Source organism: Falco naumanni, chromosome W, assembly GCF_017639655.2.
Source record: "Falco naumanni isolate bFalNau1 chromosome W, bFalNau1.pat, whole genome shotgun sequence".
In the NCBI taxonomy this organism is placed as follows: domain Eukaryota; kingdom Metazoa; phylum Chordata; class Aves; order Falconiformes; family Falconidae; genus Falco; species Falco naumanni.
Genome location: NC_054079.1, coordinates 6228929 through 6239565, shown reverse-complemented (window position 1 = coordinate 6239565; position 10637 = coordinate 6228929). Strand labels below are relative to the sequence as shown.

At 35.4% G+C, this 10637-nt stretch overlaps 1 pseudogene; it reads right to left on the bottom strand.

Annotated features, from left to right (window-relative positions):
- Positions 1-9782, bottom strand: part of LOC121080672 — a 36688-nt pseudogene extending 26906 nt beyond the window's left edge.
- Positions 9783-10637: the final 855 nt, after the last annotated feature.

The window sequence follows — 10637 nt, the reverse complement described above, 5'->3', positions numbered from 1 at the left end:
GCTATAAATCACTTGTGTGTTAAAAACGTGTCAGAGAACTTCCCAGAGCTTTCCTCAAAGAGCCCTTACTTTCAAAAGAAGCTCTCTTCAGTGTCCTTAATATTTAATCTTCCTGAAGGTATATCATAATTTAAAAAAAAAAGAGAAGACAAAGAGATACATGCTTCAGCACAGAAAATTCACATTTTCTCTCAAAACAGAACAGAATAAAAATTATTGATGTTTTCTCCATCATTTTGCTAAAATTACATTGGGAACAAGTCAGTACAAACTACTGTAGTAATAATTAATGCCACAAATGTATTCTCGCTGCTGTCATTGCACTTTGGTTATGGTTTGTAACAGCAGCAAATTGGACAAAACTCAATGAAAGCTTAGGAATGTGATATTGTAAACTAGAGTACAGTCTACTGGCCTAGACTCCCTTAAGAATTTAAATCTTACTGGAGACTTGTTTCTGCTTAGTTGTATGCTGCTCAGTTTTTGCACTCAACCTGGTTGGGATGGGGTGGGATATTCTTTCACCCACCAACAGGATGTGAGAGACTCAAGGCATGAGAAATGGAAGGAGTAGAATCAAGGAGAGAAATCAGATGATTATTACCAAGAACTACGGTAAACAGCACTAAACATGGACTTTATCACTACCACTAACAGTTATCATTTGCTTTCCACAATGACACCATCTACAAGAGCTAACAAAACAACATAAAAACTTACTTGGAGTGAAAATGCTCATAATGCAGTAATAGGGATTAAGGCAGCCATAAAGAAAGCAGTAACATTGCTCATAGATGTAAGGGCTATGCTTGCTCCTGTTTGCTTCAAACATTCACCTATTCTGTCCTGCAAAACAAATGACATATTGTACAAGTCAAGTTAATAAGGTGATGTCCTGCAAATGAAGGGGTCATCCTACGGATATAACATGGTAACAGTGAAAACTATTATAAGAATATTCTGAATACAAGCATGCATTTGAGAGTATGTAAAAGTAAACAATATACTAAGTACACTGTCCAGGAGAAAAGCAGATGACATATGAAGTGCTTACATTTTTTGAGGGTAGCAAACATTATCAAAGCTAACACTGGCTTCAAAAGTCAAAGCTAAATGGATACTGACATTATATCAAATACATCAGTTATTAAGTAGGATATATTTTGTGTCAGTGAAGTCACTTGGTGTTCTCAATATTTTTCAGACAAAATAAGCATGCATTAACAGCATAGATGCATAATGTTTTGAAGAAGCATGTAAGAAAAAAAAACAAACCAGAAACCCCAGGAACCACACAAAAAAACCAGAGAATCAAACACAGGACTCTTTCCCAACGCAGTAGGTTATTTTGAAGCATATGGAGGTTATAATTATAGCAAAATGAGTTCTTAGTGCCTGCATGCCAAACCAGCTAGAAAAAGCACATGGAAGACTTGTACAAAACAAAACTAGCAAATATATATGGCTTTTAAATTATTTGTACTTTGGATATGAAACTTTGGACTGAGAATAAAAAGGTCAATAAAAGGAAAAGATTATAAAACTGAGGAGGACTTTAGATTTCATAATGTGAATAATGTGCATGTCATGGTTAATTATAAATAAAAAGAAAGAAAACCAGGCCCTAGGACAAAGATTTCTAGAACAAAAGCTTTTAAAAAAAACATTACTAAATAATTCTAGGTACAATATATTTTTCTATATGAGCCTTTTCCTTTTATTTTATTCTTTTATTTTCCCCCAACTCCCCATTTTGTCGTTACCGCAAATGGAATTCTCTTATTCTGCCCTGTTTCAGTAAATACATGTACCAGAAGGAATATATCATCTACACCAACTCCAAGAGCAAGAAAAGGCAAAACCTTGGGGGAGAAATAAAACAAGCAAAAAACCAAGAACATTTTCATATTATTCTCATGATCTACCATACAGCTGGTCATTAGATGGCTAATCAAAATAACCTTTACACTACATTCTGAACACAAATCCAAGGTTAAAATGAAAATCAATAGGATGCAATACAGCTATTAACTTCCATTCTGAAAGACTGCTGAGGATCTTGCAGTATACTATTTAGAGGTACAAAACCTCACTAAAAGTAATTCAGGATTTCGGTAGGCAAAAAATATCAGATAATATTTCAAGTTATTTTCAAAACATTTTCAGGAATTGAATATCCTAATATATTCAGATGTAAGGATAAAACTTGCAGCTTCTTATGTACAACTGGATGCTTGCCCTCATATTGGGACACAGAAAAACAAATATCCTAGAATCTACTTAAGTAAACAAACCGCAGGATATCTGTCTTTTTCTTTAAAACCATTTAGCAGTACTTTGTCTTAATTTCTCACAGCACAAGCTACTAGATAGGAGAAAGACACAAGTAAAAATCTAAAAATCAAAATACTTTCTCAGCTTTTGTTTTTCCTCAAAAATTGATTCAGATGTGTTCATTTACTAACAAAATTCTTGTAATTTAGCTGCAGACTTATGGCTCCTTAATACCCAAGTTGTGGCAGCATTAAAGGAAATTCCAATCAATGAGCACAGACCCAATCCTGCAGCCACTGAGAGAGCAACCAAGATGATTCCTACCAGCCCCACGGCACCCTGAGACTTGGCACAGTCCCACCGCAGTATTGTTAAATAGGTGTGTAGGCAAGCTGAAAGCATAGCAGGGATTAGATTAGAATGGGTCCTTCTCTATCAGCTATCTCCCCCAACAACATATACAGCTTACAAGGATTTTTAAATTGAACAGACACATCAGAGATGTTACATAAAGGAACAGGTGACAACCTTGAGGCAAATGTTTACAAACTGCAATTTTTATTTTAAGTATTCTGAAAATGTTCTGGACTGTTGACTGGTAACAACAAGGCAGCCATTTGAACCCTGCTATACTACTGGAGTTAATTAAATAAATATAATTTGTTTTCTTACCATTAGTAAGTAACCACTAGCTACTCTGATAACACTGACATCACAAAATGACTTTAGAATGTCATCCAGGGTAGTTGTAGTAAAGGAAAGCACCTTCTGAGTAGAGTTTTGTGCAACACACTGATGAAAAACCTATGGAAAGAAAAATAAAACTTAGTGTGGCTAAAAATAGCCCATTATCATCTTCTACAGCACATATCTGAAATCAACTACTTTTGCTTTAATGTTCCTGTTAAAGCACACACCCCATACAAGAGATTTCACTGATGCTACATGAAATAAATATTTTTGGTAATTATTTCCTGAAAGTTACTAATTATCAAACAAGAATTTGCATCCTTCAGGAAAGGCCACTGCATTCACAGCTCATTCAAAACATTTAACTTAACTCCTGAAATATAAATGAGGTTTCTTCTTTCCATAACTCTGCCATTGATTTGCTGTTGTATGAATTTTGCCTTTAATCCAAGGTCCAGCAAACAGTAATACTTTCATGGCTTCTCATATGTGAATAAGCAAGCAGCTTCTTAATTAAAAAAGGAAGAAATCAGCCTTTTAAAATAGTCTGTTACAGCACAAGGATAACTTTAAAACCAGGAGACAACACTCAATTCTAGTTTAATCATCTTCCTTGAGAAAATACTATAAAAAGTCATGACTAAAGGCAGTGGATCTTAGTAAAACTTTATAGCAAGATATCTAGGTTATATTCAATTTTACCTCAACATACATCCGCTGCCAGGCTTCCAGAATTGCTGCTGCCTTATCCTCACTCCAGTTATGTGAAACATATTCATACCCCTTGAAGTGCTTATACATTTGCTTAGGAGTCATTAAATGAAACATGGTTTGCAAAGCCTGGGCACTGTAACAAGGAGAGAAGAGAGAGAAGAAAGAGGCATAAAAAAAGCATTTTCAGGAAATTATTTTTCACTGCATAAAGGCTCAAATGAGAGCCTAATAGGAGCTTGCACAAGTTCTTGATTTTATAGGCCACATTAAAATTGAACATAGTATCATTATTCTACTATGTATCTGATGCAGATGTACCGGTCTATACAGTATTGAGGCTAAGTCTGTTTTCACTGAAGTTAATCAGTTTTGCCATTATTTTCAATAGGATCAGTTTCAAGAGTAAATAATGTAACCATACAAATCAGTTATAAAGATCACGACTGACAGACAGATTGCTATGAGGATGTAGGAACAGTTATTCCTATGAGAACTTGCAAATGCTGTTGGCAATTTGTCATTTGAAGACCTCAGTCTTTTTTATCCCTTGGAGAGAAATGCCAGACTAAACTCCTGACACCTGACAAGCAGCAAAGAACACACAAAAGGCAATAATTATCCATTGTAAATTTCCACAGTATGTAACTGTATCCATGGTTTTAGAAACTTAAGGAACTATTTTATTTTTCACCAAGAATAAAGTCTTTGGCTATTTGTTAGAAGCACTTTTTCAGAATAAATCAAAATTAGTAAGAAATTAAACTTCATTATTTAGTGGCAATGTAAAAAAACATCAAAATCCATATAAAAAGTTCTAGTAAAATATATCTGTATTAAATATGCAAGAATTAACCTTCTTTTAGTTTAATCTAAATTTGGATTCAGTGTATACATCTAAATAGTATTTTTATATGTCCTATTTTTTAAGACAGTTCTATTTCAAGGGGGTTTCCCCCTGAAGTCCAGTGTTCCATGACTTCTTCAAGAAGTCTGAAACAAAGGGCTTTATTTTGTCAGTCAAAAAAGTATTCAAGATACAGTGACATAAAGATTATACTTTTCTCTGTATTGAACCTAAACAAACAGTTCAATGGAGATTTTGGAATTCTGCAAAAAGTCAAATGAGTGGGCACGTTACCAAAGTTATTTTCCCCCCTTTTTTCCTTTGACCAATTTAAAACCCACAAGTTGTTCAGTGTTTCAAATACCATTCAATGCTTTATACACACACTCTAAACAACAAAGTTGCCAGGAAAAAAAATATTTCTGAGCAATGTACACTATCATTCTTAGGTTAAAAGCAGGCAGCAATGACACCTCCTTAAATTTAAACTGTCTAATCACACTTTTAAATTCTGTCCTCATCAGGGATGTCCTAGACCAGGGTTCATAATACACATCATTCACAGATTCTGAAAGGCAGTTGATTTTGCATGATCTGTCCCCCTGCCAAGAAAAACCCCAAACCCTAACAAAGAAAAATTTTTAAATCTTCTGTAAACGTTTGTTTGCTTACCTGACAAGTTTACCAGAGCTATTCTTGACTGTACCACCTATAATCAATTCCTCCTTCCAATGCATGTATTTTCTTGAGAGTCTATAGCATCCACCACTCAAAACAAGAGCCACATCAAGAGGCTAGAAAAGTTTTAAAGAAGCAATCCATCAATTGCACAACTTCAGAAAAACTCATATCCTAAATCAACACCTAGTGTACTGAAATAACAGATACTGAAGATCGTCTAGGAAGTCTACAAAGAGAGATGTGTTCAACAAATGGAGTAGACAAACTAGCCTGATACTTGTTCACCAGACAGCAACTTCTCCAAAGCCTAGTGTGACTGAAAGGGGTATATAAAGTTGGGTCAACCAAACTGGCCCTACTTGAAGAAAGACCTTGTTGCATGGTGTCAGTGTACAGCAGCAGCTGTATTCCAGGAGTGACGACTGCATCGGCCTGAGGCATGTTGCCTGCTGAAATGGTGTGTTACCACATTGCCACACCCAGCCAGTAGCTGAGAACTGTAATCTCACTCTAAATATGTGTGATTAATATTGCATCACAGGATGAGGGAAAATTAGTGACTCTGGGTTAATGGTATATAATAGGAAACGAATAATGAAATCACTGAAGAACATAAAATATATACTACTTGGAAGGGAATGGTACCCTTTTATCTCACCACACATACAGACCCTCCCTTGAAAAAGATCTACACAAAGATAAGAAAACTTACTTTGGTGGAATTTTTGTTGGGAGCTGTGATCAGGCAATCAGGATCAGCAGGATTCAGACAAGGTTGATCCATATAACCATGACCAACCTCTGCTTTATTCAGCATTTCTTCCCAGCTCTCCACTTGGTAGTTTATTTTCTTTAACTCTTCTAAGAATTCTAAAGGGTCAAAGTTGATCCACTGCAAAAGAGGTTTCCCTCTGTAAAAGAAATCAGGGAAAAATGACAAAAAAAGACAAAATAAGTACTGAAACATAATTTTTTAATTTGCATTTGCACAAATGATGAAGTTGTTTTCTGTTACAAGCTATAACCCTTTCTGGTAAGGCTGTTTCATAAAATGAAATGCATGTTTTAATTATATTTCTTTATGCAAATTTTTCTTGTAGCCCTGTGGTGATTTTAACAAAAATAGGTAGTACTTACATACCAATTTACTGTATGAAATGGAATATTCACATATTAAAAATACTTTCATTTACAAACCAAGTAAAAAAAACATCAAGCACCTAAATAACAAAAAAGCAGTCAACTGCTGCTTCAAAGAATTTGGAGGGAGGGAAGAGGGAAGGAAGGGAGGGGGGCTGAGGAAATAAATCCTTTCCCATAGTATCAGATTACTTCTTGCTAGTCTAATAACCATCTTGCAAATGTAATCAATCAATATAGCTGATCTTTGTTTATCTATAACAATACTGTGCTCCTGCAAATGCCCTGGATGCTTGACTATCAACCATCAAGCTTTCCTGCTACCCTGGGTGTCATCACTATCAACTGTCATGTCTCCCACCCCCCACTTTTGAATTTGTGATGTTGACAGACTACAAAGGCTGCCTTATTCTGTGATTCAAACCACAGTGTGTCTGCTTAACCAGGCTTAATTCTTTATTTGAAACCTCCCAACCAGAAAATGCAACCCCCTTATTTCCCCATCTAAAACTGCACACTAATGTTAGGAGACAGCCATTGCAAATTGTTTTCAGAGACATGCAACCCAGGATAGAAACAATAACTCAAATGCTAACTCTTGCATAATTAACAGAAAATGCCTGCATATATTAACAATTAACTCTTTGAATGATCCAGGGCATATAATATCACACTTGAAAAGAAACCACCCATAAAAGATATATTTGGTTTCTTGAATCATCTCATAAGCGAAACAGAGCAAGGTCTTAAAGGATTAGTCAGGATGGGTTTGGTACCATGCTCTGGGTGATGCTCTGTAACAGAGACGGCATGGCCTGTTCTGTTCCGCTGTTGATACTGAAGTAAGAGATAGGAGGAATGTACTCTGAGCAATCTAGTAGTCATAAATAAAGATAAGGTGAGCATTTGAAGGAGATGAGAAGGCCATGAGTCAGGAGGTTTTGCAAGCTCCGGAAACAAGTTCAAACAAGGAAGAAGATTGAGTGACCCCCAAAAGTGAGGCTGAAGAATGGAACAACCACCCAAAAGTCTCCCCAAAAGACAATTCTAGAAGGCTCTGCCTCAAGCTCTGCCTAAACCCCATCTATTATGAATATGATAATTAGATGTCAAAATTAAATGAATATGTATGTAAAGACGTTGTAACCTCTCATGGAAAATGTATAAATTACCTGACTTTTCACCGAAAACTTTGGAGCTAGTTTGTCCAGTGCAAACTGGCTAGCTCTCCAATGTTGCACAAAATAAATACCTTTGCTGCTTAAAGACAAAATTCATCTCTGAGCAGTTACTATTCCATTTTGGCATCATAAGCAAAGGATTTGAGTTTTATTCCTCAGGGAGATGAGTTTTTTACCCAAGAGACCTATATTTTCTTTAAAATAAAATTAATTCCCAGCCAGTGCTTCTGTAGGGGGAGTGGGGGTCCAAAAAAAAAAAGTGTATTTCCAAAAAAACATACAATTTTAAAAGCTTGAATTCATAATTTATATTTCCTTTTGCATGCTAGCAGAACAAGAAAAGTAATGACACAGAACTTAAACTGATGCATATAAATCATCTTTTGGAAACAGAAAAATATTTGTTCAATTAAAAAACATATTCCATGCACATTTTCTGCAAAGGCAGTACAATTCATTTTTTAGTTAAATCAGGATCGGAATAAGCAATGGGATGCAACTCAAAATCATGCATCATTTTACTATAAAATCAGATGGACTAGAAAGTTATAAAACCAGCGTGCTTACAATAGATAGGCAGTTCCTGACTGTAGCTTTGCTCCCTCCCAGAAGCAGTCTAAAGGAGTGATAATTTAACATAGATAAAGATATTCTATGATCTGTCAAAGTCAGAAAGGGGAAAAAATACAGTTAGACTACAATATAATCTAAACAACACAAGCTGAATCATGAGAATATAAAATGTTTATAACCAAATGCCTATTATGCCTACCTGGTCCATGTAACCTGCTTCTGTGATGAGTTCTCCTGATTTATAACATAAGTGTTCCAATTTCCATTGTCTGTAATAAATATAAAGAACAAGTATCTTTTACTTTCACTATTACTGAAGTTATTTTTAAAATGTAACATACATTAAAATTGCAACTCACATTGACATGGTGGCCTCAAGTAATGAAACACTGAGAAAGACAAATTTTATTCAACTTAGGTATACTACAACCTCACAAAAAAGAAAAGGACTTTCTTTTTGTAGTTATAACTAGAAATATATATTTATGCTAAACAGTCTCTGTAAAAGTCATTAAAAATAATGGAGCTACTTTTAGATTAATAGACTAGTTGACACAACTAAAAGGGACAGAAATGTGGCTTTATATAAATGAGATCACTTGTGACAAGATAGTACTCATTGGCACAAGGGAGAAGTCAACTTCAGGCTCAGACTAGCTCTGACTCGTGCACGTAGGAGAAAAGAAACCATTAAAATTTCTAGTTTCCTTGTTCAGCTGTATTACAACTTCCATTGTAGTGACTTATAGCACCTTAGACAAGGCAGGAGCTGGGTAAAAGATAATTGGAGTCAAGGTATTAGTTCATTTAGGCATCAGTGACATGTGATTAAAAGATGTGCTGAAAGATAGTGACCATCATGGCTTGCAGACAGCATCCCTAGGCACATCATCATGTAAGTAGTAATCCTGGAGGAACAACTTGTCATGGAGATATCTAACTAGCCCAAAGCTTGTTAAGGTGCACTTTCAGTATTTTTATTGTTGGATAACTCTTAACTCCTGCTTTTTGGACAACTCCCAACCCTCAGTATGTACAGACAGACACTCTGAAGGCCAACTCTACTGGGTTATTAAATAGCCCAGTAATTCTACCCACTGCCATTTCTCTTCCATTTGCATTTCCCCTTTAAATCCAAATTACTGGAAGGCTTTTCATTGTTAAGAATCCCATCAATAAAGTCCTGTTTTTAAGAGCACAGTTATCACTCCTTTACCAAGAAAAATGCTGGACACTATAGCACTGCTCATAAGGGTGTATTTTCAGAATCTCATCCAACACTTCTTACACCATTTTATTTGTTAAAAAGTCAACTGGTCACTGCTGTCATGCCACAATTTCAAGCATCAGTAATTAGTGACATTCAAATCAAAACACAGTTCTAAGGGAAAAGTTCTTAAGTGCTATCCATTAAAAATAGATGCAAGGAAACATCTGTCCACTTTCTAGCTGTTACAGATGATCACAAAGAGTTTTGCTTTTCTCCTTACCTGTTGTACATATAAACATCTACTCTGCTAGCCTGAAGTGCAGAGTCAAGGTGCTGTCTGAGTGCATCTATTGTTAATACATTAGCATCATCTTCCTGTGGAGTCTGAATCATGAGCTGGGGGTTAAACATGGTCTCTTCTCCAATCTTCTGCCGTGTAATTTAATTCTTGAATCACTTGTCCACCAACTGACAGATAAATATTAACAGCTTTGTATTAACTAATAACAGCTTATTCTGGATTCACATGATGAGCACTCTGGTCAGAAAAACTTTAACATGTGTGTGGGATATTCTACCTCAAATTGATTACAGCATAGCTCTAAATCTAATATCAAATTTATTTTAGTAACAGTGTAACAAAAACATATTCCTCATTTAAAAAATGCCATTATCCCTACTGCACTAAAACACTGATATGCAAATTGGAGCCTCTTAAATAACATTTTTTTCTATATTAGAACCAATATTCCATATGCAAAAAAAAACAAAAGAAACCTTTTCCTTGAAGAACAGATCAAATACTCCTTTCACTTGTATATACAGTCTGCTCCAATAGCATATTTCAAGATAAATGGCTTCAATTTACGCTCTTCTAAATAATTTGGAAAGGCAGAAGGGGGACATTTCAGTTAAAAAAAGGGAAGAGGAAAAGAGAAAGTGAGCATGAGTACTTCCTTCAGCCTTATATAAAGTGAAAAAATATTAAATTCACATAAAGAGGTGCAGTCCTGAGTGCAACAGCATGTAGTAGAAAGGACCATCTAGAAAAAAATTTTCCTAGTGGTCCAGTACCTGCATAACATGGTGTGATGCAGGGGATAATTCATATGTATCTGTTTCTAAACCCACACGAGCTGAGCAGGTGTGCTCCATATCAAAACATGGATTTAAAAAAAAAAAAAAAAAGGAAAAGGCAGAGAGAGACTGCAAACAGGCTCTAGAGGGAGCTATATTCAACTTGCCTTGCCAGAGAAAATTACATAAGAATGGAAAACTATCTTCCCACTTACAAAAAAGCATTCAGCTAGAGCACATGTACTTTATATAA